General features: G+C 39.9%; 1 pseudogene; it reads right to left on the reverse strand.

Moving 5' to 3' along the window:
• Positions 1-4,801: 4,801 nt before the first annotated feature.
• Positions 4,802-21,872, reverse strand: LOC149145480 (splicing factor U2af small subunit B pseudogene; annotated as a pseudogene).
• Between the last annotated feature and the right edge of the window lie 2,792 nt (positions 21,873-24,664).

Below are 24,664 nucleotides of genomic sequence, written 5' to 3' on the forward strand. Positions count from 1 at the left end.
GCTTCTTGTGGAGGATGCGCTGCATTCATATAAGGTTCCCCTCTCATGGGAATCCTTCCGAAATTTGACAAGAGATGGAGACATTAAAATGTTGATCGAAGAAACGGGTTCTTCCAGCAGTGAGGAACAAGAAGCAGTTGCCGAGGAAAAGAGAGGAAAAGGCCAGAAGACCCCAACCACAGTGCAGAAGACAGAACAAAAGAAGAAGCATGAGGAAAAGGATGACAAAGAAAAAGGTGGCACACCTATCTCGTCAGCAAGAGAAAAGAGGCTGAAGAGCAGAATGGATAAAGCTGAGGTGGTCCACGTCAGCCCAAGTACCTCATCAGCACCTGCAACCAAAGCAAAAAGCAAAACTCAAGCAGCTAAGCAAGCAAAGGTGGAGACACCTGTGTCTACAGGAAAGCAGAAACAGGCTTCTACAGGAAGCCCGAAAACATAGACAAAGGCTTCTATAGGAAGCTCGAAATTGGAAAAAGGGGCTTCTACAGGAAGCCCGAAAATCATTAAGAAACAGGCTTCTACAGGAAGCCCGAAGACAGAGAAAGGGTCTTCTACAGGAAGCCCCGAAAAGGTGAAACCCAAAGAGAAGAAGGTGGATATTCTGGCACGGGAGGCAGCAACTGTATTAGCTGGCCTCAACACGCCACCTAAGCCAAAAGAAAAGAGGAAGAGGGAGACCCCTCTATACTTTAAGGCTCGAAGAAGTGTTAGGATAAAAACGGGCAAGCCACAGCCTAAGTCCAGCAGCCCGATTGTCATCGAAGATACACCTGCTTCTCCCAAGGAAAAGTCACCCTCCAGGATCACAGTCACCTACGAGAAGGGGAGTCCAAAGAAAAATACGTGGCAAGAAAGGTTAGACCTGTTGACTGAAAAAACTCGGCTACAGGAAGCTGAAAATGTTCTACAGGACACTCTGGCCCGGCTACAGGAAACAGAAAAAAGGGAAAAAGAAGGACCCTCATCACCACCAAGGGAGGGTGAGGCAGAACCGCCTGAAGAGATAGAAAGAGAGCATATACCAGAACCTAGCCCTTCACCTAATCTGAGTTCATACTACACCTTTTTAGAGGCGGGCAAAATCATACCGCAGAAATTTACTGTGCCTCTATTTTTTGCACTAGAGGAAGAAAGAGTCCGTTCCCACACATGGATGCAGATCGCCAAATCAAAGGGTGTGGCGGACATAGGCCCTTTACAAGAGCAACTCAAGGAGGTCAGGAGTGAATTCACCATGGCTAAACATGTGGCTAATTGCCAACGTGTGCTTCTACAGGAAGAAAATCAGAAGTTGAGATTGCAGCTACAGGAACTAAGGGCAGGGGCAGGAACATCCTCCAAAGACATCACAAAAGAACAACAAGGTGAAAAGGAGCTGACCACCGGTCTTGAAGAGCCAATGACACTTCTACAGGAAGCAGAACAGCAAACAAAAATCGAAGTGCAAGCTCTAAGAGAACAGCTGCAACATAAGGAAGCACAATTGGCCTGCATGGCCAGTTGGGCCATGGAGGCAATACAGTGCAGACCACCTGCAAAATCCTATGGATTGTATTTGAAAGATCAATGGCTGCAGTTCCAAATAAACACCTTGGCACAAAGAGGTATTTCACATATCCAAAACCCACAACAATTTTCTGAATTGTGCAGTACTAGTTCGTCAGAAGACAAAGCCAAATTAGCAGAGTTTTACCTCCACAATTTGGCTTTGCCTAATGAAGTCTCCTGGGATCCCAATATTGCCTTGGGTGATATGCAATTGATGGCGTTCGCCTCGTGGTTAAACCATGAGGATCAAAGAGCAGCTGAAGCAAAATCGGTCATGAACCGAGAAGTGAGTGAGCCACTGTTCATTCGACCAGAACTAGAGGATCCGGTGGCACTCATCTCAGCCCACCAACAGTTGGCTATGGATCCCACAACTTCCTTGAGATTTATGGACCAACAGGCCCAAGCCATAGCTCACTTTGAAGACATGGAAAGGTTGTTGGGAGAAAGTGCTGCCCAAGCATGTGCACGCAGATGGAATACCCTGGCACACAGCTTGAAAATCCGAGAGTACCATACCCCCATTCGGATGAGGGAAGCTTTGGCAAGGGTTGACCTTTACAAGAAATCCATGCAAAGCCTCCAGGCCAGCTGGATTGGCCTTAAACTCAGCCCACCACTACTGCTAGGATTGACTGAAGGCAATACAGAGGAGGATGATAGTCAACAATGGGAAGAGGTGAACAGGAAAGCAGGGTTTCATATCCACAGAGAGGACACTACCACAAAGCCTTGGGATGCAAGGGAAGCAGTGAAAGCAATGAAGGATGAAGATTTGGACTAAGTTGCTCAAGGATGAGCAAATAGTTTAGCTGGGGGTGATGATGAGCCCCAATTTTTGGTACAATTTGGGCTCATTTGGCCTACTTGCTTTGCTCAAACCATTCATCTTTTATTGATTATGCATTCATTTCTTGGTTTATTCGTGTTGTTTGTAGGAAGAAGGGTAGGCATTCTATCTACGTGACTAATACATGATGATATCAGGTTTTTGGCATTAAAAGGGAGCAAAGACCACGAAAAAGGAGACAAGGAGACAGTAAGGTGGCACTGCTGGTTTTTAGGAGAGGATGTCCACAGTCTTGGGGACCTTCCTCGTGATTCCCACCATAGCTCCGAGCTCCAACCAATCTCCCCACCAAGCTTAGAGGCAGCCAACCGTTCTATAGGAACAGCAGTTACAACTGTTCTACAGGATCAACAGTTTAACCTTCAGTTGGACAGCCGAGCTCCACAAATCAAGGAAACCTGTTGGATTATCATTTTGCATAAATACTGAGGCCGTAGCCTTTGATAGAAGCTTTTTGAACTTTTGCATTACTATTGTAATTTCGAAGTACGAGCTATAGCTCGGTGTTGGTTCTTTTTGTAAGCTAGTTTTGGCATGACATCAGATTTTTGGTTATGAATAAAGGCAGGCAGATTTTGATCTCATTCTGAGTTTCTAAGGGAGCTATAGCTCTTAGGTTAGGGCCCAACCTGAGAGCAATAGACCTCCTTTGTGTTGTAATGTTATTTGCCTTTCGTTCCAGCACTTCGTTTCTTTACTTTGACATGCAATTCGAATTTACAGTCTGCTGATTTAGTTTTTATGAGATTGAATAGGATTAGTTTATGGTGAATTTGCTTCCAGTTGCTTAGGTTAGAAGAGGATAGTTGTAATTCATTGGAGCTCCAGAAAAGGTTGAAAGGACCTCACTGCCATCTCTGTTAGGGATTGGGGTGCAATCTGAACCAACCACCAAAAAAACGCAGTCTTTTCACGTTCATGCAAGCTGCAACACAGTTACCTTAATCGTAGATCCATCCATGCACTTTGGTCTTGAACCATACTTCTACATTTTCCATTCCATGCACGGTTTCTTTTCTCGGTTTTACATTGCTGTTCATAGGTTTAATGGCACAGGTATCATAGGTTAATAAATTCTCGTTTTTGGTGCAAGACATAAGTCATTTGTTTCATTTACACTGCTCCATATCATTCCACTTCCTTCCTCTTCTTCTTGACCTCTCCTCAAGCCCTACTTGGCCTCTGTCCAGCTCGTTTACCCTCCAACTCATCCATTGCCACGTAGCTTCATCTTTTTTACCTTTCGTTGCTGCCATCCTTCTATTCACCAACCAACTTCGTGCACTCATTCTCTGTCCTATTTCTCTGCCCCTGAGCCATCACAAGTTCCATCTCCACCTCACCTATCCACCCAAACCATTCCATCCCTTCACCATCACCCAAAACTTCCACTTACAGCACATCCTGTAGAAGTTAGCAGACTTCCTGTAGAATTCCTTAGTTTCTTGTAGGATCCCCTGCAGACATCCTGTAGAAGCCTGCAAACTTGGTTGCCGAGCATCCGAATGTTGTAGACCTCTGTGGACTAATGCTAGGGACCCTCTGGGACCTCTCCTAGCCATCCTGACCTTTCCCAAGCTTTCTCTCCCTTCGCACCACCTCTGCACAGCCAAACCCTAATAAGAGACAAATTCATAATCACTCTATCACTTAAGCAAAAATACAAAAACAATGTTCTCCTTCATAGAAGTAGTTTGAATTCATGCATTTCACATCATTAGAAGTAATGGCATCCTTTTTAGACAGTTGCACTCTCACTATTGCATCATAGAGGTTAAACTAGTCGGATTAGGGTTTACTAGGGTTTCCATGCTTTGGTTGGCTTTCGGTTCATTTTTGCAAAGTAGATCAATTTCCCTTGAGATAGCCTTCGTCCATCATTTAGCAAGCTTCTTCTGAGAGCATATAGAAGTTGGCTTGAGCCCTAGCGGACTTGTGCCAGCTGACCAAGTGACAGCTGCGACAAGAGCTAGTACTTGTGCATACAACACCGTCGCTTCCAAGTTTGTACGAACTACCGGGTTGATAAAATTAGAGATAGGGAGCCCCAGGAGTTGTAGCATTATTGCTACAATACTGGAGCCCACCACAGCTCTGATACCATGTCAACAGTTGCATATGGAAGACATGAATTGGCAAACAACACTAGAGGAGCTCACAGGTGTGGATCACCAGGAGCTCCTAAAAGCAAATATGCCACTTCGGCTTCACATTAATCTCCCATATTAAATAGATACACTTAGTTAGAAATACTAAATCAAATCCCTGAATGATAGGAACTGAATATCCAAGAAAAGTACAATCACAACTACTTAACAATAATTACCTAATCTCCATATATTCTAACAAAAAGTCCATTCATTGATGGATATAATTGTAAGAAAAGGATGGATCTTGTTCTTACCTTTCCCTATTCCACTTTTCGATTCTGGCCCTCCTCTCCACACTCCCATCCTTGACCGGGCTTCGATTCTGCCTCGGGCTGCAGCTCTATGTCTTTCTAACAACGCTTCGCTGCATGTCTTTATCGCTGATTCTATAATCTCGATCGCCATACCTCCCCTTGTTCCCGCGGTCATTGTACAGGCGAAACCGAGGAGAAGGGAGAGGAATCAGACTTTGGCTCCTGCAAGGGCTACGACGACCTCTGAACCTCCGAAATCGGTCAATCAGCTTTCTGCACAAATCATTATTTATCTTCTTGACATGCATGAAATTGTAGTAACCACCTAGGTTGCATTTATTTCCTTCAAATTTCCTACACGTAGCTTCACAAAAATCTGTAACAGGGGAAAAATCAACAATAATTAGCCAACCGTAATAAAAGCTACCTTGCATGGCCTTGAAAGCGACCGCCGCCTATTCTTCTTCTCTAAAATAGACGTAAACATTTTCGACCATGTGATCAGCAAGGTTACCACAAGTATTTACGTTTTCGATCTCCCTGAACTTGTTAAGCTCCTCGAAAATGTCTTCAAAAAAGTCCTCAAAATGTTCCTAGACTTTGTGAGGATCCATGGCCTGACACTGTGGATCCAGGCCAGGGGTGATCATGTCGCGCATCTGATACATGTCTGATAATAGAAGCATGACACATATGTTTGGCCTATTGTGCAGACGTGAAAAACAATCTCAATCCATTCCAATATCTGGTACAGTATAATCCAACAAGTGGGAAATGGCATTTCAATTTCAAACGCCTTCATAAAACCAACAATGTATCATAAAATCAGTAGTGGATCCGAGACATGGCATGGCATTTTAGATTACATGGCCACGTTTGCGCCATCAATGAAATGCCTTTAGGTATCTCAAATCCATATTACCAGCGGCAATATGCGTCCTCCACGAGGACGGGTAAATGAAGCATTCCAGAAATTGCAATGCTTCACGCTCTCTCGTGCCTGAGCCGTCAATCTACGACTCAGACGAAGCATCTACTGGCATATTCCATTGAGAATAAATCTATGCCATTCATTTAAAACATAAAATAAAAATCAACGGTGCCCCATCCACCTTCGGTCGATATAGGAACGCCTATGATGAACAAGCCCAACTTGCATGATGTATTAGAGGTCTCAATGAATCTTCCGAGTATTTAAGAGTGGAAATTTGAGATCGTCTCGAAATTTTTGAAAACACTTTATATATCCACACAATTTACATGTAATACCAAGCAATAATATCTTCAACTTGCGTGTATATTATGTAGTATCATTGCAATATATTTAAGGCGTTGTTTACCGAGGCTAAAATTTTACTGAGAAATAAATCTTTTTTTTGTCAAAATCTGGTGAAGGAAAAAAATATAATATGAGGTGTTTGAATCATTTTTATGATGATAGTGGAAATGAATTCAGCATCAGCTAGAACATTGTGGCACCCAAAATATTGAATCTATACTACTGTAATTAGTATTTCCAAAAAATTATGTTAAATTTATTCAAAATCTTACCTAAATTTCTATTATTTTCTAAGAAAAAATTGTGAACTCTATAAAATACCACTATAGATAAAAGACAAAAAAATAAGTAAATCCACTCACTATTATTTTCATGCTAACTCACTGTACTATTAAGATTATTTTGAGTTCTGCACAGAGAGAGACACACAACTTGATGGAAAAGTACAACTTAAATTAATATTAAAAACCAAATACAGCTAACTTATACCATGATTTATAGTGCATTTGTTTTTATTGTGGTGATGCTCCATCGTCATTCTTCTGACTCCATTGGTCCGTTCAACTTTCTTAAACTTATTCCACCGGTTTCCTTTCCTACATATCCACTGCCCTTTTCTTGGTACTCTCCATTGATGTAGGCCCTAATGTCTGAATGAAAGCTCCAAGAATGTTTGCTAAAGAGCTCTGTAATTCTTTCAATAGTTCCTTAAATTTACCAGATTTGCAATCTATACTCTTGCACAATTTGCAAGATGTGTTCCCTGTGGCCACCTTCCGGTCCATGTCTTCTCCATTTTCCATCACCCCAACTTCTTTTTTATTTTCTTAATCGAGATTATTTATTACTTCAACTCCCCCTTGCCTTGTTGTAATAGTTGTGCAATCTTGATTTAGTTTAACAGATATTCAACTACTACCTATCCTTTAAACCTACTTCAACTACACCTAATGTTATATATATGTCACATTAGAATTGGTGTGTGCTAGTTCAGATCAAGATTTTTGGATGGCTTGTGTTGAGGAACAAGATTCTATCCTGAGACAACCTCCACAGAATAGGTTTCCATGGACGTGGATGTTGTTGTACATGAAAGAAATCATATGAAGATTCCTATCATCTCTTCATCACTTCCTCGGTCTCAAGATTTATCTGGCATAAGGTAACTTCCCTATTTTCCATTTTATCTATTTGTATGTGGCCCTCGCTTGAATCTTGTATACTTGATTTTCTTTCAGCACACAAAACCTTCAGAACACTCCCCTTATTTATTATGTCGCTTATCTGGTGATCTTGCAACTCGGTCATATTTTAGGATAGGCGTCTCGAACGGGACAAAATATGTTATACCATTTGTCCATTTTTCATGGAATATCGTCCATCTCCCATCCATTCTCGGCGTCAGATTCTGGATCCCTCCTCGCTCGGCTTAACCTTCTTACTAGATTTTTGGATGGCATGACTAACTCTAAAGGAAGTCGATGTGGGGGTGCATATCCTTCTTCAAGAAAACTTAAATGTATTCATGTTCTGGTCCTGTGGCCCCTGAACCAACACTTTGGGCTGAAATTACAGTGACGTGGGGATCGCTTCTTTGTGCTATAATTAGGATCCACTGTTTACATGTTTTTGGCTACTCTAGAGCATCATATGATTGGATTAATGATAAATCAAATTTTTCCCCTCCTCTTTTATGCAACTAGATGTGTCGGATTAAAGTCTTGTAATCATGGTTTACATAAGTACATTTTACACACATTTGCAGGTCACAAAACATTGTGGTAGATAATCTTTCCAAATATGGCCTCCTCAGCAATGCGGGCATCATTAATTTTCTAGTTATGATTGAGGATATAGTGTAGAGCTCGACACTTTTCCAATTTTCTAGATCTCAGTCGACTTTTTGGAGAAGAATTTTAGGGTTTTTTTTTTTTTTTAATTTCTTTTATGCAACTAGATGTGTTGGATCAAAGTCTTGTAATCATGGTTTACATAAGTACATTTTTCACACATTTGCAAGCCAAAAAACATTGTGGAAGATAATCTTTCCAAAATATGGCCTCCTCAGCAATGTGGGAATCATGCATTTTCGAGTTATGATTGAGGATATATTGTAGAGCTCGACACTTTTCCAATTTTCTAGATCTCAGTCGACTTTTTGGAGAGCAATTTTAGTTTTTTTTTTTTTTTTTTATATTTCCTTGAACATCTTCAATTGTTTATTTTTTTCCTTCCTATGTTTTGATTTAATATAAGTTATCCATCCTTTATCTATTAGACTCTATTTTGAGATACATTAGTGAATCAGATACTAATTGCAACATTTTCTGGTCATTCAATTTCTTCCGGAGTATTTCCCTTTGGGATTATAATGTCATATGTAATTAGCCTTTCATTCAATAGGAATCTGATCATTTTTTCTTCCATGAAAAAAAATTCAAATTAGTTTTAGTAAAGATCTAAATAAAATAATATTTTTTATTATGTAATATATATTTTTCTTTGAATGTAATTCATTGACAATTTTTTTTAAACAAAGTTGAATTCATCCATTATGTGTAAATTTATTGGGAGTTGGGCTCACCAGTGTAATGTATGTAATTTCTACTCGTGATAAAGGAAATGTTGATATTTCCTTGTAGTGGTCAATGCTTCCACATGGTTTTACCTCATATATTGTTGGGTCTTCCAAGTAAAAATTTTGTTTCTTTCTTCCTTGTGGGATGTTTTATTTTATTAGTATGACCAATACTCTATTAATGAGATCTATATCCCCAAAAATCTATCATTTCAATGGCTCTTTACCCTCAAACCTACGTTGCTCTCTTTCATGTTGATGCACACTATCTTTAGCACTTGGATTAATTTTTTGCTAAAATTGATTTGTATTGGTTGTGAGCATGCCTTCCTTCTTTTCCATGATTTCTCTGAGCCATTTTTACTTGTCCTTAACATTGCTTCTTTCTTTCCAATCACTTGTATATTATAGCTTGAGGTTTTCTTGTTCATAACAATGTTTTAGTTTATTTATGACATCATCCAAAGATTGAGGTTCATAAAACTCAATGTGCTCTTTGAATGACATGGGCATCTCACTGATGAATCATTGAAGTTTTTCCTTCTTATCCTTGAGATATGGCACAATCTCAACAATTCCAGAAATCTAGTAATGTATTCTTTGTTTGATAGATATCCCATTTTTAGCTCATAAAATTCATTTTCCTTGTTGTCATAATAATATTTGATAAACATTTTCCACATAAGAGCTTTTCAACTTCGCTCTAAGTCAATCATTTTTCTTTGATGGCCTTGAAAATTTTCAAATCCTGCCACCATATGCCTTCTCTTCCTTTCAAACTATAGGTCGTTGTCTTTTCCTTCATAATCTATGAATAGTCATGCATTCTAAAGAATTTCCTCATCCCAAGGAACCATGCTTCCACATCTTCAAATTTCTTCATCTCTCCATCAAGTGTGGGTGGTTTTTCCGTCTCGAAATCCTCTAGAATATGGTCATTTTCTGTCTTTATTTTATGATGATGACGATGATGAGGATTGTGATGGTACCTCTTGGTAGCACAATCGGAATGTCTACCAAAGTGATGGTTCTTCTCTTTATGGTGCTTAATGATGCATTCCCTCTCACGGTATCCTACTTTCCTTCTTATGCCTATTCCTAGACTTGCTTCCATCTACCCCATTTCTTTTATGAACCCTAAAGGTCTTTGTTTGTCTTTATTAGTAGCTCCCAACTCATGCTTCCTCTATCTCTGTAATTCTAAGAGGCTTTCCAATGTCAATTAATTCACCTCATCTTGCCTCTCTTGAGCCTTTATCAATCTTTCATTATTTGCTTTGAAGCTTTGGATGTCTTCCCTTAGGCTCCTCAAGGTGTCCATCTAATCGAAAGAGTTTTCTCCTCCCCCTTGGCCAATTGATCTCTCTTCTTCACTTACGATTTCTTCTTCATATCCATGTTGTGACCGATCCGAGCTATATTGTACCATTCTTGTCCTCGCTTCTTTTTCTTTTAATTGTCTTTTGCTGCTTGTGATGTGTTGTCATTCACATTCAATTATTAGATACATGATAATATAAATAATAACAATAGATCATGCCATGAACCTGATTTTGTATAGTTTTTATAGTAAGTTCAATTGTATCAAACAACCCATGTCAGAAAACTAATGTCACTTGATGAACAAATCATTAGTATTAATATACATGCCTACATCATTAGTAAAATTTATTTGTAAACACAAGTTCTTTGCTCATAAATGACAATAAAACATATCAATTATTAGTACCATGATACATAAATAAATCATAGGATAATAAAATCATCCATGCATGCAATTAGCTAATCACAGACAACATTTTAACACCTAAATGTTTGTCTTATTGATTTCCTAAATATCAACATGAGACTCCTTGCAGGAGCATGTTGTTACTTGCTCATGGTAGAACCCCCCAAGTCTAAGATGTTGAACTTGGAAACTCTAATACCACCTATAAAACTCCCCCCAACCCTATAAACCAACTAGAGTTAGAAGGAGGTGGTCACTATGCAGTCCCAACTCCCAAGGTATAGTTATTGGAACAAGATCTATTATTTTTGGCTTTTTCCAACTTCCTCAAAACTTCAAGTGGGCCACATTTTTCATCTGTCTCATTGAGATGATTCTAATTATATAAATTTCATCTCAATCTGACGTATGGATCAAATGTTATGGTCCTTTAAATATAGGCCATTTTAACCCTTTGCGACGTCACTTGACCTCCATGTGGCAGCCAAGGAGTGGCCTACATGGCAGGTTACATTTCTTCACCCCACCGTGGGCAAGCCCATGTGGAACCTAACATACCTCCACTACCACCTACATGATAGGAACTTATCCCAAGGGAAGTCAGGCTCAACCCCCTTCTACCTGTAACACATTTTTTTTGGTTTTCAATGCAAGGCCTCTAGACTCGTGACCTAGTGTTGGCTTGACTCCTTGTGGCACAATATTTACATTGGATCGAGACTGGATCAACCCTCAACCTAGCTGACCACTTGAACCCCTAACCTCTGACCAACGGGTCACCAACTACTTGGTCAATCATCCATAGATTTGGGTTAAACCCACCAGAGCTCCGACCCTTTTGGTTGACCTCCTCGCCTCTAACTTGGCTGACTTGCTAAACCAAAATTTTAATTTTCACTTCTAATTTCTCTATGTTTTCAGCACTTTGACAATGCCACAATTTCTCTAACTTTTCAATATTTTCAAGCACTTTTACCAGCACTTTATTTCCCATGAATCCATAAGACTGATGAATGAACTTGGAAACAAATCATCATAAGCATGATGCCAAGTCTATGACACTTTTAATGCATTTATTCCCAAAATTTACAAACAGTTGGAGCAACTTGTTGACAGAGTAGAAAACATGCTCTCCTTACTTCCACAACCCTCTCAGTTGACAAATTAGAGAATTTAGGTTCAATGTTAGTTGTTTTAAGGGATTATAAATCATTTCAACTAAATCATTATAAATCAGCAATTCAAACATGCAATCAAAATATGTTTGAAATCATTCCACAATATCCCTTAACATTATTGAGCAATCACTTCTACTAGTGCAACTCATCACCATTATAGTGAAATAATCCATGCATTCGAAATGTTAGTGTAGGGCCATTTATCTCAATTTACACACAAAAGCATGCATAGTGCTCGTAAGAACTTCTAGCAAAAAAAGAAGTATGTCATTATAATTAGGAAAAGATATTCATGTTGATTACTATGAAGAGGTAACCAAGACACACACAATATTGAAATATAATCTTGGTTGAGCATCATAAATAAATCAACTCCTCATTTCATAAACTCGTTACTTTGTCCTAGCATGTGTTAACAATATCAACAACATACCAATCAACTCATATAACTTATAAAATTTAAAATAAGCCTAATGCCATGATATCACTAACTTAGATTAGAAATGAAAATACAGTCATTATCATTAGAAAATATGAGCACACTTATCTTGAAAGGTAATGGGAAATTGAGTTGGGGAAAAGACTCTCCACCCCACCATAGACAATTGTAGACAAATTCTCACTTTCATCTGTCACCCTCGAGCAATATTATAGAGGTCGAGGAACCTTCTTCTCGTGGATGTAGACACAATTAGTAGTTGAACTAGGGACTCTAAAGATTCCTCCACCTCCACCCACCAATTGAGTTGGTGTCAACAAGGTGCACATGGAGTCTAGAGAATAGTTGTCTCCACCCTTTAGAATTCAACACTGTAGTTCCACCAAACATGGCGAATTAAGAACCCACAATAAAATCAAGCTACGACAAGGAAGCCTAGAGAAATTCTATAGGAATTTTAGAGGAATAATCATGGCTTTTTTAGAAACATGATCTCCACCCTCTGGCCAATTGGGGACTCGAGAGGCAATTAATTCCTCACCTGGAAGTGTTTTCTTCCTGCTCCCTTTCCAATCAAAACATCATTCCTTTTTTGTTCAACATTCTTCCTCACTTTTCCTTCTTGTCTCAGTCTCCCTGCTTCATTTTTTCCTTTTTCATATTTCTCCTCTCCTCCTTTGCATTTTTCTCCCTTCTTTTGTGTTCTTCTCCTTTGTTGTTAAAATGTCCTTCTCCCCACAGTTTGGATCCTCCTTTTCCCTTCCTACTTCCTTGTCGCTAGTTGTTTAAATTCATTGTTGTGCTGCCCCTTTTTCTAGCTATTTGAATTTTCCTTCTTTTATTTTCTTGTTCCCTCCATTGCGTTGTCCCATTAGTTCCAATTTCTCTCTCTCTATCTTGCTCCCTCCTGATAGTAACTTATGCTAATAGAATCTTTTGAGTGAATGCAAAATGTGCCATTTGCCTGCATGTTCCTCATGTTGTTAGTTGTTGTTTTGTTGGCTCTAGTGAGTGGCCAACACAACTTACTAGTTGGCAACCTATCCATTATTCATTTTAAATTTTCTTGTCCCTGTTTTCTTGTCCACTATTTTAAAAGCACACTTTGATAAGAAGATACAGATTTTCCCATTTTTCCCAGCTATCAACTATAAAGTGCCAACTCCAATTTTTGTTGTAAGGAGACCTTAAAATATCCTAGCAAGTAACCTCCCTGGCCTTCTGGAATCTGTGTCCCATTACTCAACCCATCTTACCTTTTTCTCAAAAACATTTACATTGCATACATGAGTGTAATTTAATTAGGATTGTCACACCTCCCAACCACCTAATTGCTCCTAACAATTCACCTGCGACTCAAAATTCTTAACCTAAATTCACTTAGTGGTATGTTTCCTCCTTCCCTCTACAGACTCTAGCGACATCCCTCTTTAATGACTGCACTCTCTACATCCCTCTTTAATGACTGCACTCTATTTTTTATACCTATGACTTTTTTTTTGAGAAAATCTTTCTTTTTCCCTTCTCTAACATGCATTTCTCTACATTTATGTTTATACTCTTCCCCACTCAACGTATCACTTCTCTCGAGTTAAGATGTTTGATGGTGGTAGTTATTTCTCTGGGAATCTTGGGAAATCCTTGGAATAATAATTGTAATAACTATCACATTTTACTTATCCAGTACTTGGAACTCAACCAAATCACATTTTACGTATCCCGTACTGGGAACTCAACCCCTTTCAAAATTTTCTGAGAGCAACTATTGCATATAATATTTACATTTGTCATTCAAATGTTCAAACTTAGTCTTAGTCCTGCAACCAATATTTCTAACTTAATAATTATAAATAAACCTAAACAAAACTGTCTTAGCAACAATAATTGCAATGTAACGCCATAGTGGTATACCAATACATCGACAAAAACAGCCATAATGAGACGTGGTCTTCCCTAAACTGCCATGATTCAAAAAATATGGTATGTGTAGAGCGAATGAAGTTGAAAATGCAAGACTACTTCAATACGAAAAATAATTGATCAACATAAAATACATTTGGTCCGAAGCATTTGTAGACTTGCCAGACCTCATGACATCCTTCAATTTTATTAAAGTGTTCCTCATTTATTCGACTTAGACTTCAAAGTAAGCCAAACAAAAATTCCCATGGTCGTCTTGTATTTATCCGTCCGTCCTTAGTTACATCGAACATCTGTGCATATGCTTTTTCGTGTGTTTCGGAAATATGAAATAGAGAACCATCTCTATACAATAATTATTATTATTGTTTTACGTAGTCTCAATGCTTTATGTTCTGTGTTATATATATATATAGATATATAAATATAAAAGATTTGTAATTTGAGTTATATATTTATAAAATTAAACATGTATTTAAGTTTTAAATTTAAATTAATTTCAAAATATTGAATTTTTTATATATATATATGAAAACTACACTGAAACTAATATCTTCTTAAAATTATATAAGAAATAAAATAAAAAAACAATTTAAAAATAAAGTGGGTTACTCTAAATGATATTGGACTATAAAATAGATTTACTAATTTTTTGTGCATTTAATTAGGTTATAATTTTGTTTAGAAAATAATTGAAATTTTAATAGGTTTTTAGAAAAAATCCAGCAAAAATTTTTAGACATTTAATTTGTAACTTTCAAAGTTCAGAGATTTGAGTGCTTCATAATTGGTTTATTTAGGTCTGATAAACTAAAGTTTGGTGTCAGTGGACTTTAACCATCATCATCATCATCATTTTAATAAAACTGCATCAATTTTCACTATATACTTTCAAAGTTAAATCTTTTGAAAAAAAATTCACCTCATTCCAACAAAAATTTCACTGTCTACCAAAATTGTGAACTCGGTCGAGAATACCGTATTAAATTCTGTAGTCTAATCATATTGAATTATGAACATACCCAAGATATCTTCTTAATTTCACTATCTACCAAAATTGTGAACTCGGTCGAGAATACCGTATTAAATTCTGCAGTCTAATCATATTCAGTTATGAAACATACCCTTCTTACGCGGTGGAGTGACGATGATAGTTTACTTTTGTTATAACGTAGTCATAAAATTAATTATCCCATTCTACATAATTTTCTTTCATTAATTAAAAGCAAAAGGGCACGACAATATTCTAATTTATATCATAACGTCTACATGAAGTTTCTCCAATTTTTAGTTGGTTTAACATTCACTTTATGTCCCACTTATTTTTCTGTGTTAAATTAATAATTTTCTTTGTTATGTTTAATTACTTTATGTCGGTGATTTTGTTATGTTCCATTAAACTAATTGTGATGTAGCGTCCTTTCAAAAGATCAGACACAATTGTGATGTCCCATCCCTTAAAAAGGAGACATATCAAAACCCCATAATGGCTTGAATCTGAAGTATTTGAAGAAGACAGCAAAACCCCATAATGGCTTGAATCTGAAGTATTTGAAGATATAATTTGAGTAATTTGAGTTTTTGGAATCATTTGAAGATGTAATTTGCATAATTTGAGCTTTCGGAATGGATGCTTTAGAATTTTAGATACTACTTTTTTTTTTTAAGTAAAATCATATTATCAAAGGTAGTCATTATATATTAATTGATGTTATATTTCAATATTTTAAATTAAATAATAATGATTAATATAAATTAATTATTTTTAATAATATAATAGTGGTAATAGATAATTGACATGTGTGTAAAATTTGATATATTCGTAAATTAAAATATTAATATCAATAATATTAAAACAATTATCATATCTGATTATGACTCGTCATATTTGCTTAAAGATGTTATTGTCAAATCTGGTTAATTTTGATTAGACAAGGTTGACAATAGTTAATCATGTTTTCATATTTTTGACAATAGTTTTCTATGATCGACTATTGCTTAGCTTGTTTAACATTGATTAACCAATGGTTGCTTGTGGATGATAATGTTTGACTATGTTTAAAATTAGCTTCACAATGATTAAGTTGGTTGGCCATAGTTGGCAATGGTTTAAAATGCTTCGCTATGTTTTAACCATGGTTATCTATGGTTGAATGTGGTTTGACTATGGGTAACTATGTCACTATGATTAACCATTTTTAATTTTGTTTAATCATTGGTGGGCCCTACATGATAATGGTTTTGATCTTTGTTTATGGTTTTATTTTAGTCAACCACATTTGACGATGGTTGGTCAATGTTGACTATTGTTGACTATTATATACAATTGTTAAACATATTTTCCTTTGATTAACTATTGTTAACCATGCTTGAACATAGTTATGTTTGGTAAACCACACTTGAATATAGATAATTTTGTTTAACTGTGTTTGACTATGATTTACTACGCATTCCCATATTTTACTATGCTTTACCACGATTGACTTCAAAATTGTGTCACAATGTATACTATAATATGATATGGTTGAGTGGGTCAATAATGTTGTCTATTATTGATTTTTTTCTACTATGGATGACAATGATTGATTTGGTATTGCATCACAATGTGATATTATGAGGTTAATAATATTCTTAAGTCACATATGACATTTATTTCAGTTGTCTTAAGTCTAACTTATACATCCCCAAATGGTTATGTTAAATTATACTAGACAGTAATGGTTATGTTAACTTATACTAGACAATAAGGGAAGTTATGCCCCATCATATCATTTCCTAATGATTTAGTCGGATTACCATATTCTTTAATGATTACGTCATTGTGGAACAATAATCTTCATTGACTTATGTAAAACTACCATGTTCCTCAATGGTGGTATTATTGTATTACAATGTTGAAAGAGGGAAATATCCCTTTATGAAATTATTTAACAATTATGTTGTATTTTGATGTTCATCCTGGTTTACTAATGCTACAATGTAGTGTTTTTTAAGGGTTGTAGTACATTACAGTGTTCATCAATGGCTTTATCACATTGTTAAATTCTTATAGAGCTACGTTGAATTGTGACACTTGTTGGTTTGTTGGGGCCTAACCTAGGTTCAAAAGTGATTTAGCCAAACAAATCCCAAAACTACCGGCCCTTTCGGCAACAGTCCGCAGTGCGCGGACTGAGGTCTCACTAGAGGTAGTATGGGAGGGTGTTGGAACCAGGTTTCCACACCCTAGGGATGTCTTAATGAAGTTTGGGAAGTTCGCGAACTGAACCTACGCACTTGCGCTGCCTCGCGCAGCGGTCTATCCTTCACAACTTGTGCAACTACTTCCGCATAGCTCTGTAAAGAGCGTGAAGAGGTGCTATCTAGATCCTTATTCCTTACTATGCTTTTATTGAAGATCTTAACTTAATTATGTGGGCCGAATATTCTCATTTGTCATTCAACATTCATAACAAGTGCGCGCAATCATAAATTGTAAATAGATGCATAAATATAACAGAAGCGTAGGCACAGAATATTCCAAAATCAACTTATCTTTTATTAATTTTCTATCCATGTACAATCCCAACTCCACACTGTGCACTCAGCTGTAGGGGTCCACGCACACATCTGCGGACTCTACCAGGCCTCTGTGCACACAGTAGTAGAGCCTCTCCCTACTACTACAACCCAAGACTCGGACTTACAGACTCAGAGCGAATTCCTCATCCCAAAAGAATATATGACTTAAGAGCAAGACTGCCTTTTACACTTAGAGCCTCGCTCTATTTATATAATCCCATGGCCGACACATTCTATATTAAATTACATTATTTTAGGGCAAACAACCCTAGACTCTCACGCTCCACGCCTGCGTTTTGCCGGGACTTTACATTACATTGACCAAAACCTCGGGCTTCAAGCCCCAAAAACATGTTATGGGGGGGATCCGCTACTCAACAGGCCCCCAACACAATCATCATGACTCGTCCCAAGTCACTTTGTTGGTGCAGTGATCTTTGCGCAGAGTCCATCCACCAACTTCTGCGCTTTGCTTACGCCTGTGACACATTCTTCCGTTGTCCGCTGTATCAGTTGTGCGTGAATCTCCACTTCATCGTTGTGAGGGGAACCTTCTTGCCTTAGTGCATGTGTACCCTACATCTGGGCCAGCTTTCCCTCGATCGTGGCAGTGACCATGATTGCTTTCTCGAGCCAAGGCTAGATGTGTGCTTTAAGCACTGCTTCTTTCTGGCGCGCGGCATCCACCTGTTCCTTTAGAGCTTGGGCCTTCCTCATCTTGGCTAGTCGTTGAGTAAGGGCGACTGTCTATGTCATCCCCTGGACATTGTCATAGGCCTGCTGCAACTCCCGTGCTTCTGTCTCTAAACGTTGTAGCATTGGGTCTTCCTGCAGTGAAGTGAGGGTGAAGAGTGACTAATCTAACAAGCCTGTGCAATCCTGTATGGTGCGCTCTATTGCTTCCAACCCTAATTGAATGGCGCGGTGGCATTGTACTCCGACTTTCGGGGGTGTAGAGGGTTGGGCCTTCAACTGCAGTTTCGCGATCTGTAGGTTGAGGTCTAGCTGGATCCTCGTTGCTTCCTCCTTTGCCTCGCAGAATCCACTGGCCAATTTGTGGATCCGCATACCTACTGGTAAGTTTGCTGCAATCTCTAGCTCGGGGATGCGATGACATGCTTCCTCAACGATTTGCTCTGACTACTGAGTCTGTGGTAACGATTCATCGTGTTGGAGGCTCAGTTTCTCGATTTTGATTCATTGTTCACTGAGCATCTGTACTATGCATCCTTCCCTAGCGCAGAGCTCTGTCATCGCTCCATCCTGCAGCTGGTATAATATCTCTTGCGGAAGGGCAGCCAATTTTTGGTCAAGTCCCTTGAGTCGGCCTACCGCGACTCTGTCCTCCATGTTGTCTGTTGTTAGTGCTCATTCCAGCAACGTGACGATATTAGCCATATTGGCCCACAGAAACTGCTTGGTTGCTGATGTACTCGCAGCCCCGTAGGCGGCTACTCTTCCATGATGTGGGGGCTGCACATGAAGTTCCTGGAGTTGCACCCTGAGCGCCCCCAACACATTCTGTTGCTCCGTCATTGCTTCCTGGAGAACCTCCCTGGTGACTTCGTGAACTATGTCACCAATGTCGTATAGGTCACCCTTGGTCAGTGTAATAGGTTCCCCATCTAATTTGGAAGCCTTGGTCTTTTTCCTAGGCCCTGTCCATTTCGTACTATATGGCCGCTTTAGCTGTGTTGATGATGTGTGTGGGTCTGTGCTTATCGCCATGTCATCTGTCCCTTGTCCTGTGGTCAGGTCCAAGCCTCTCTCTTCCTGCGTCATGGTTACCTCAGATGCTGGTGCTACTGCTACCTTTTCCGCAGTGGCCTTCGCTGTGTCACATGAAGCCCGTACTTTTTCAGCTAGCTTCTCATTTCGCTTCTGTTGTGCTAGCTACTTGGCGGCGTCCTTCTATCTTTGAATCACTGTCTCATCACGTGCTTCCAGATCTGGTGCACACCATTTTGGTGGCCATGAGTCAAGCACCGCGAAAATAACATCATCACTTGCGATTAAGGGGAGTGTGGTCTGTTTCTGCTCCAGATCCTTCCATGCTCTGATATAGACATTGTGCATATCTGCTTTAAAGTCTGCAAGGCTCCTCAGGCTATTGTATACTGCGGGGGATAGGCGCGGCCATTTGTTGATCCACATTTGTACGCTCACCTCTATCAGTATCTAGAAGATCTTGATCTCACAGATGTGCGTGGCATGCCTTCTCGCCCAAAGCAACATGTATTTCGCTGCCTCTAGCAAGTCCTAGTCCAGGGAGGAAACTAATTGTCCTCCGGCAATTCCCCTACAGCTAACAAGATGGATAAGAGAAACCACGCGTACTGGAATGTCTTACCTTGCACCTGAGCCTCCTTGCAGTTTGTTAGGAACTCCTCGCAGAGAAAATGTGCCCAATTGAACTGTACCCCCTCGGCGCATTGCTCGACCAGCGCAATGACCGTTGTTGGTACCTCATTTCATGACATTTTCTCATCACTTTTCCTGCCAACAGCTGAGTGGCTATGCACACACCTTTGTCTTGAATGCTAGTAATCACATAACCCCTCTAATTCTTCTCTAACTTGTATTTCTTCTTCATGGATTTTGCGAGCACCAAGTCTTCGCTTTGGCCAGCTATTTCCATGGGGTCCCTTCCCATGTAGGGAATGTTTGAAATCCTATGAATCAGCTCCGCCATAATGGGAATTGGCTTCTCCATCCACAAGTACCCCTCATGCACTAGACAAAGCAGTTGCCTGATGACGAATATCGTGATTGGTGCCCGGTGAAAGTGTAGAATCCATAGTAGGTGGAGTAGCCTAGCCTCCTCCAGCCCGCGTAGCCATTCCCGTGGCTGCAACATTGTAACTACCCCCTCCATGCTTTGTTTCATAAGTTGGCTAGTCTCCAGATGGGGGAACTTTTCGCTTTCCACGAGGTCCCAATCTTCAAATTTCATCATGGGTATGTAGCCCAGGACTGAACCCTCAAATAGAATTCCCTCTTGGAGGAGTGGGGATTTCAAGTGCATTCTTAATGGTATCCACGTCCTTGGGTACTTTTTCCTTCCCTTTCCGTGGGGGGACATATTTGGGAAGTTTTTCTGTAGTGCGCAATGGCTGAATGTCTTCCGCCACTTCTTCATCTGGTTCAATCTCTTCTACCAAAGCCTAAAGGTCCTCCTCCTCATCATCTATCTCAATGTTAACCATCTTGCCCTTTTCTTTCATAGACAGTTTACCGCCTGTGGGTCCTTTTTGGGCCTCGGCATCCGGGAAAATTTAGGGATTTCTGGTGCATCCCCTACCGGTGGTGTAAAGATCTATGCATCTCCCTTGATTGTTGACATTATTCTGATCAGGGAATCCTATGTCTCCTTCAGCAATGTTTCAAACCATGAACTTGCTCTCACAACCTCCAAATTCGACAGGTTCATACCCACTTGATAATGCAACAGCTGAATTCTCAAAACGCCAAGGGTTGTTCAGTGGAGAGCCACCTGTGATTTATAGGCCCTTTGGAATTCAAATTTGACCATTTCCCCCATATTCAGCTCATTAATGCGAGACTGGCGGCAGATAGTCCCAAATCTAGTTATGAATTTGTGTCTTAATTGCCTGTCGTCCGCTATTCGTTGCCTTAAATTGGACATCTTGTCATGAACAGTGACACCAGCGGTCACCTTCTAGCCTATCCGTGTGGCAGCGTAGTCCCTTGTGTGCGAACACGACTTGTGCATCGTGCTGATCCTGTGCGTAGCTTCCGTGTTGCACAACTCCCATATAGACTCTTTTATAGTCCCACGCTCTCTTTCAACTACTTGGAGCACTGAGACTGTGCTTCCTATGGATAGTTAGGTGGTCGCACTACTGGTGCAGGCATCAAGTCACCTTCCAACCTGGTCCGCGGGCCTTCCTTAGTTACGCTCGCGCCAGTCAGTGCCTCACATTCTTCCTTATGTGGTGCGCTTCCTTAGTTAATTTATTTGATAAGGTGCGGTCGCAGCCATGGTAGTATAGCCAAAAAATCTCGGCGACAATCATCTAGTGTGGTTGTAGGGCTACACATACGTGGCCTTGTCCATCTGTTGACATGTAATGCTTGCGAGATTTTGGATTCTAGTTTTCTGATATCCTCATCTATTAATATGATTTCCTGCTTCAGTCGTACCCGATCTTCTTCGCGTTTGTGAAGCTCAAGGTTCCATCGTTGAGTGGCTTCTTGAATCTGCATATGTTCATCCTTGCGCGATTGCACAATCTCTTCGCTTTGGTCCTCAAGTGTTGTCGCAATTATGGCAGTTATTGCATGAGGAATCTTTCCCAAAGCTACAACCTCAACTCTGCTTGTCGTCTTCGGAATCATTTCCACGCTCAGGTTCTTGCACATGGCCCTATAAGCCCATCGGACCACTGGCACGCACAGGTCCCAATTAGTTTGTCCCGCTTGGTAAACTATGTTCATGATTCTGCATAGCTTTCTGAATGCTCCGATGTGGAATATTTCTGGTGTGTGTCACTTTTCCTGCTACCACGTTGGGTTCCAATTTTCGATCCTTAGTTTGAGATGTGCTTGCACAACACACGTATGCATCCATAGACATAGGTGGGTGCACAAACTGTGTCGTCTTGGCTTCTCGGCTCTCATTCGACAGTGGGGACTTCCAAACCGTAAGCGCATTCGTCTTCTACATTCACACCAATTTCCAATAGTCTTTTGATATGTAGTCCACCATCGTGCGGGTGTCACATGCAACGCCCATTCCAGCCCACCGTACTGCTGCTATTCTGGTACTGCATGATGGGGCCAGCCCACGTGGTCCCGCCTCTGGTAGGCTGAGGTGTAAACAATCCGCGGTGAACGTAATAATGTGATGGGTCTGTTGGTTGATTGTGTGGTTTAATTCGGGATCGGCGCCATATGGATTCGTTTTAATGAGGGTAGTACCTTAACCCTCCGTCCGTTTAACAGTTGTCCGCCTCGGAATTCCGCAAGACTGTATGGGGTTTAGGGTTCTCGACCCTTCGTGCCCTCCTCACTTTTGCTGTTTCACTTAGTGTTTTTATTTCTTCGCTCTGCGAGCTCTGTGACCTACGGTCGATGCTTCTGGGTGCGGTTTCCTGTCGTTTGGTTATTCAATCCACTGTTCCGACGCCCGGTTTCCCTCTCAACTCTAGTCGTTGCTATGTGCCCGACACGGCCCTGTTCTTCCGGCGTTTTATGTTTGTTCTGGTAAGGTTGGATGGCGTTGCTTCTCGGCTTGCATGTCAAATATTGTTATGGTTTGAGCTTTCGTCGTTTTAACTCCTTAGAGGGTTTCCGTCTCTGCATATATTATTGGTATTCTGTGTATGATTCGGTTTTTTTCCTCTGTTGACAATGGTTACTCCTGTAACTACCGTGTGCTTCCGGCACCGGTTCGGCTCCTCTTCACGGTCCTCAGTGGTTCGATGGCGGCGTCCTCAGTTGGAAACTCCACACACGAACATGGTAAGTTCTGAGTTCTATGCTGGATTCTTTTATAATCTTCTTTTCTTGTTACTAATGTTATGGCTCCTTCGTGAGCAGGAGTCCTCTTGGGTTGGCCGGAGGTTTTGGTTCCGTGAATAGGTAAGCTCTGTCTCTGTCTCGTATGCTCTCTCTTTTGCAGAGGTTCTCTTTGTCTTTCTTTTACCGAGCTGTAGTGCCGCCTTGACTAATATTTCCTGCGCATGTTCTTGCAGGTGGGGTTGTTCATGGTTACCGTTGTCACGCTTCTGACAGTTCGCAAACATGGGTAGTTCTTTCCTTTTGGTGTTTGGTAACTGGTCTTAGTGTGTTTCGACTTCAAATGTTGGACTTGTTTGCTGGCTTTAGACTGTTCTTCACATATGTTGGCCCCTCGTTGTTTTCTGGATGTGATTGTAATACTGAATCTTGGTGTGAGTCGGTTCTTGTTCACGGTAGGGTTAGTGACTTGTCTGTGGTCCTAAATTGACTCTCTAATGCAGACAGTATGTAAATAAAACTTGCATCAGGGTTCTATATATATATATGCTTGACCGACTGTGCGGCGTATTCATATGAATTGTTAATTTGGAAAACGACAAGGCCTGTGTCGTGTTTTCACATACCTGTGATTCTGGTTGTATGAATTCTGTTACAGTTTTCCCTCTAGTTCGTTATTCCTCTTCTGAGCACGACACTTGTAGCACACTTACTCAACAGTCTTGCATATTACTCTTATTTGCACGAATACACAGCTTCTGAACACTATATATATATATATATATATATATATATATATATATATATATATATATATATAGATGCACAAAACGTTTTTTTCTTATTATCTTTGCTCCGTTTGCTGACACGAAGTCGAACCCCGACAATGGTTCATTTCACCCTTTTTGTAATTCTGCCTACAACACAGTTTTCTTTTGGTAACTGTTGTCAGTTGTATCGTTAGTCTCAATAGTTGTTCCTTATGCGGTTTTCTACAGTTAATTAATACATTCTGTTTTTATTTGTATTTCTCAACCACAATATGGTTGTTTGGAAAGCACAAAAATGCTACCTAATCACTACTGTTCCTAATTAAAATTAAAAACTATAACAGTATTGTTTTTCCTTGTTTTTGGCAATTTAAAGAGTACATTAAAATAGATAATAATAAAAAAAAAAAAAACAAAGACAGATCTACTGTCCATCCAACGAACCGTGTCCTCTGTCCTTTTCGGAAACCACTGCCCCGTTAACCAGAGGCTCCTGCATCAGGCTCCCGGGGTAAAAGAAATTCATGGCTCCGTTCCATGAGTTCCTCCACCGAATAGCCAGCCTTTTGTATCTGCATCGCGTCGAGCCATGAGCTGTCTTCCATTGGACGGCCTCTCCACTTGATGAGGTAACGCAGATATTCCTTCCTGCGCGTCTTCTTGGCTACCTGGGTGCTGAGAATTCCTTCAACCTCATGGGATTGAGCCGAAGGCAATTGTTTCTTCCAAGAACCTTCTCCAAATTGGGTGTCCCGTTCTGGCTGTACCTCACTATCATCCTCTGCCTGGGCATGATATGGGAACAGGTCTGCCACGTTGAATATAGGTGATATGCCTATGTCAGGTGGCAGCTGAATCTCATAAGCGTTGGCTGAAAACTTCCGCAGGATCTTGCATGGACCAATTTTCTTGTATTTCAACTTG

Source organism: Pinus tabuliformis, chromosome X (assembly GCF_031772625.1).
Source record: "Pinus tabuliformis cultivar Carrire ecotype Pingquan chromosome X, CPIR1, whole genome shotgun sequence".
NCBI lineage: Eukaryota > Viridiplantae > Streptophyta > Pinopsida > Pinales > Pinaceae > Pinus > Pinus tabuliformis.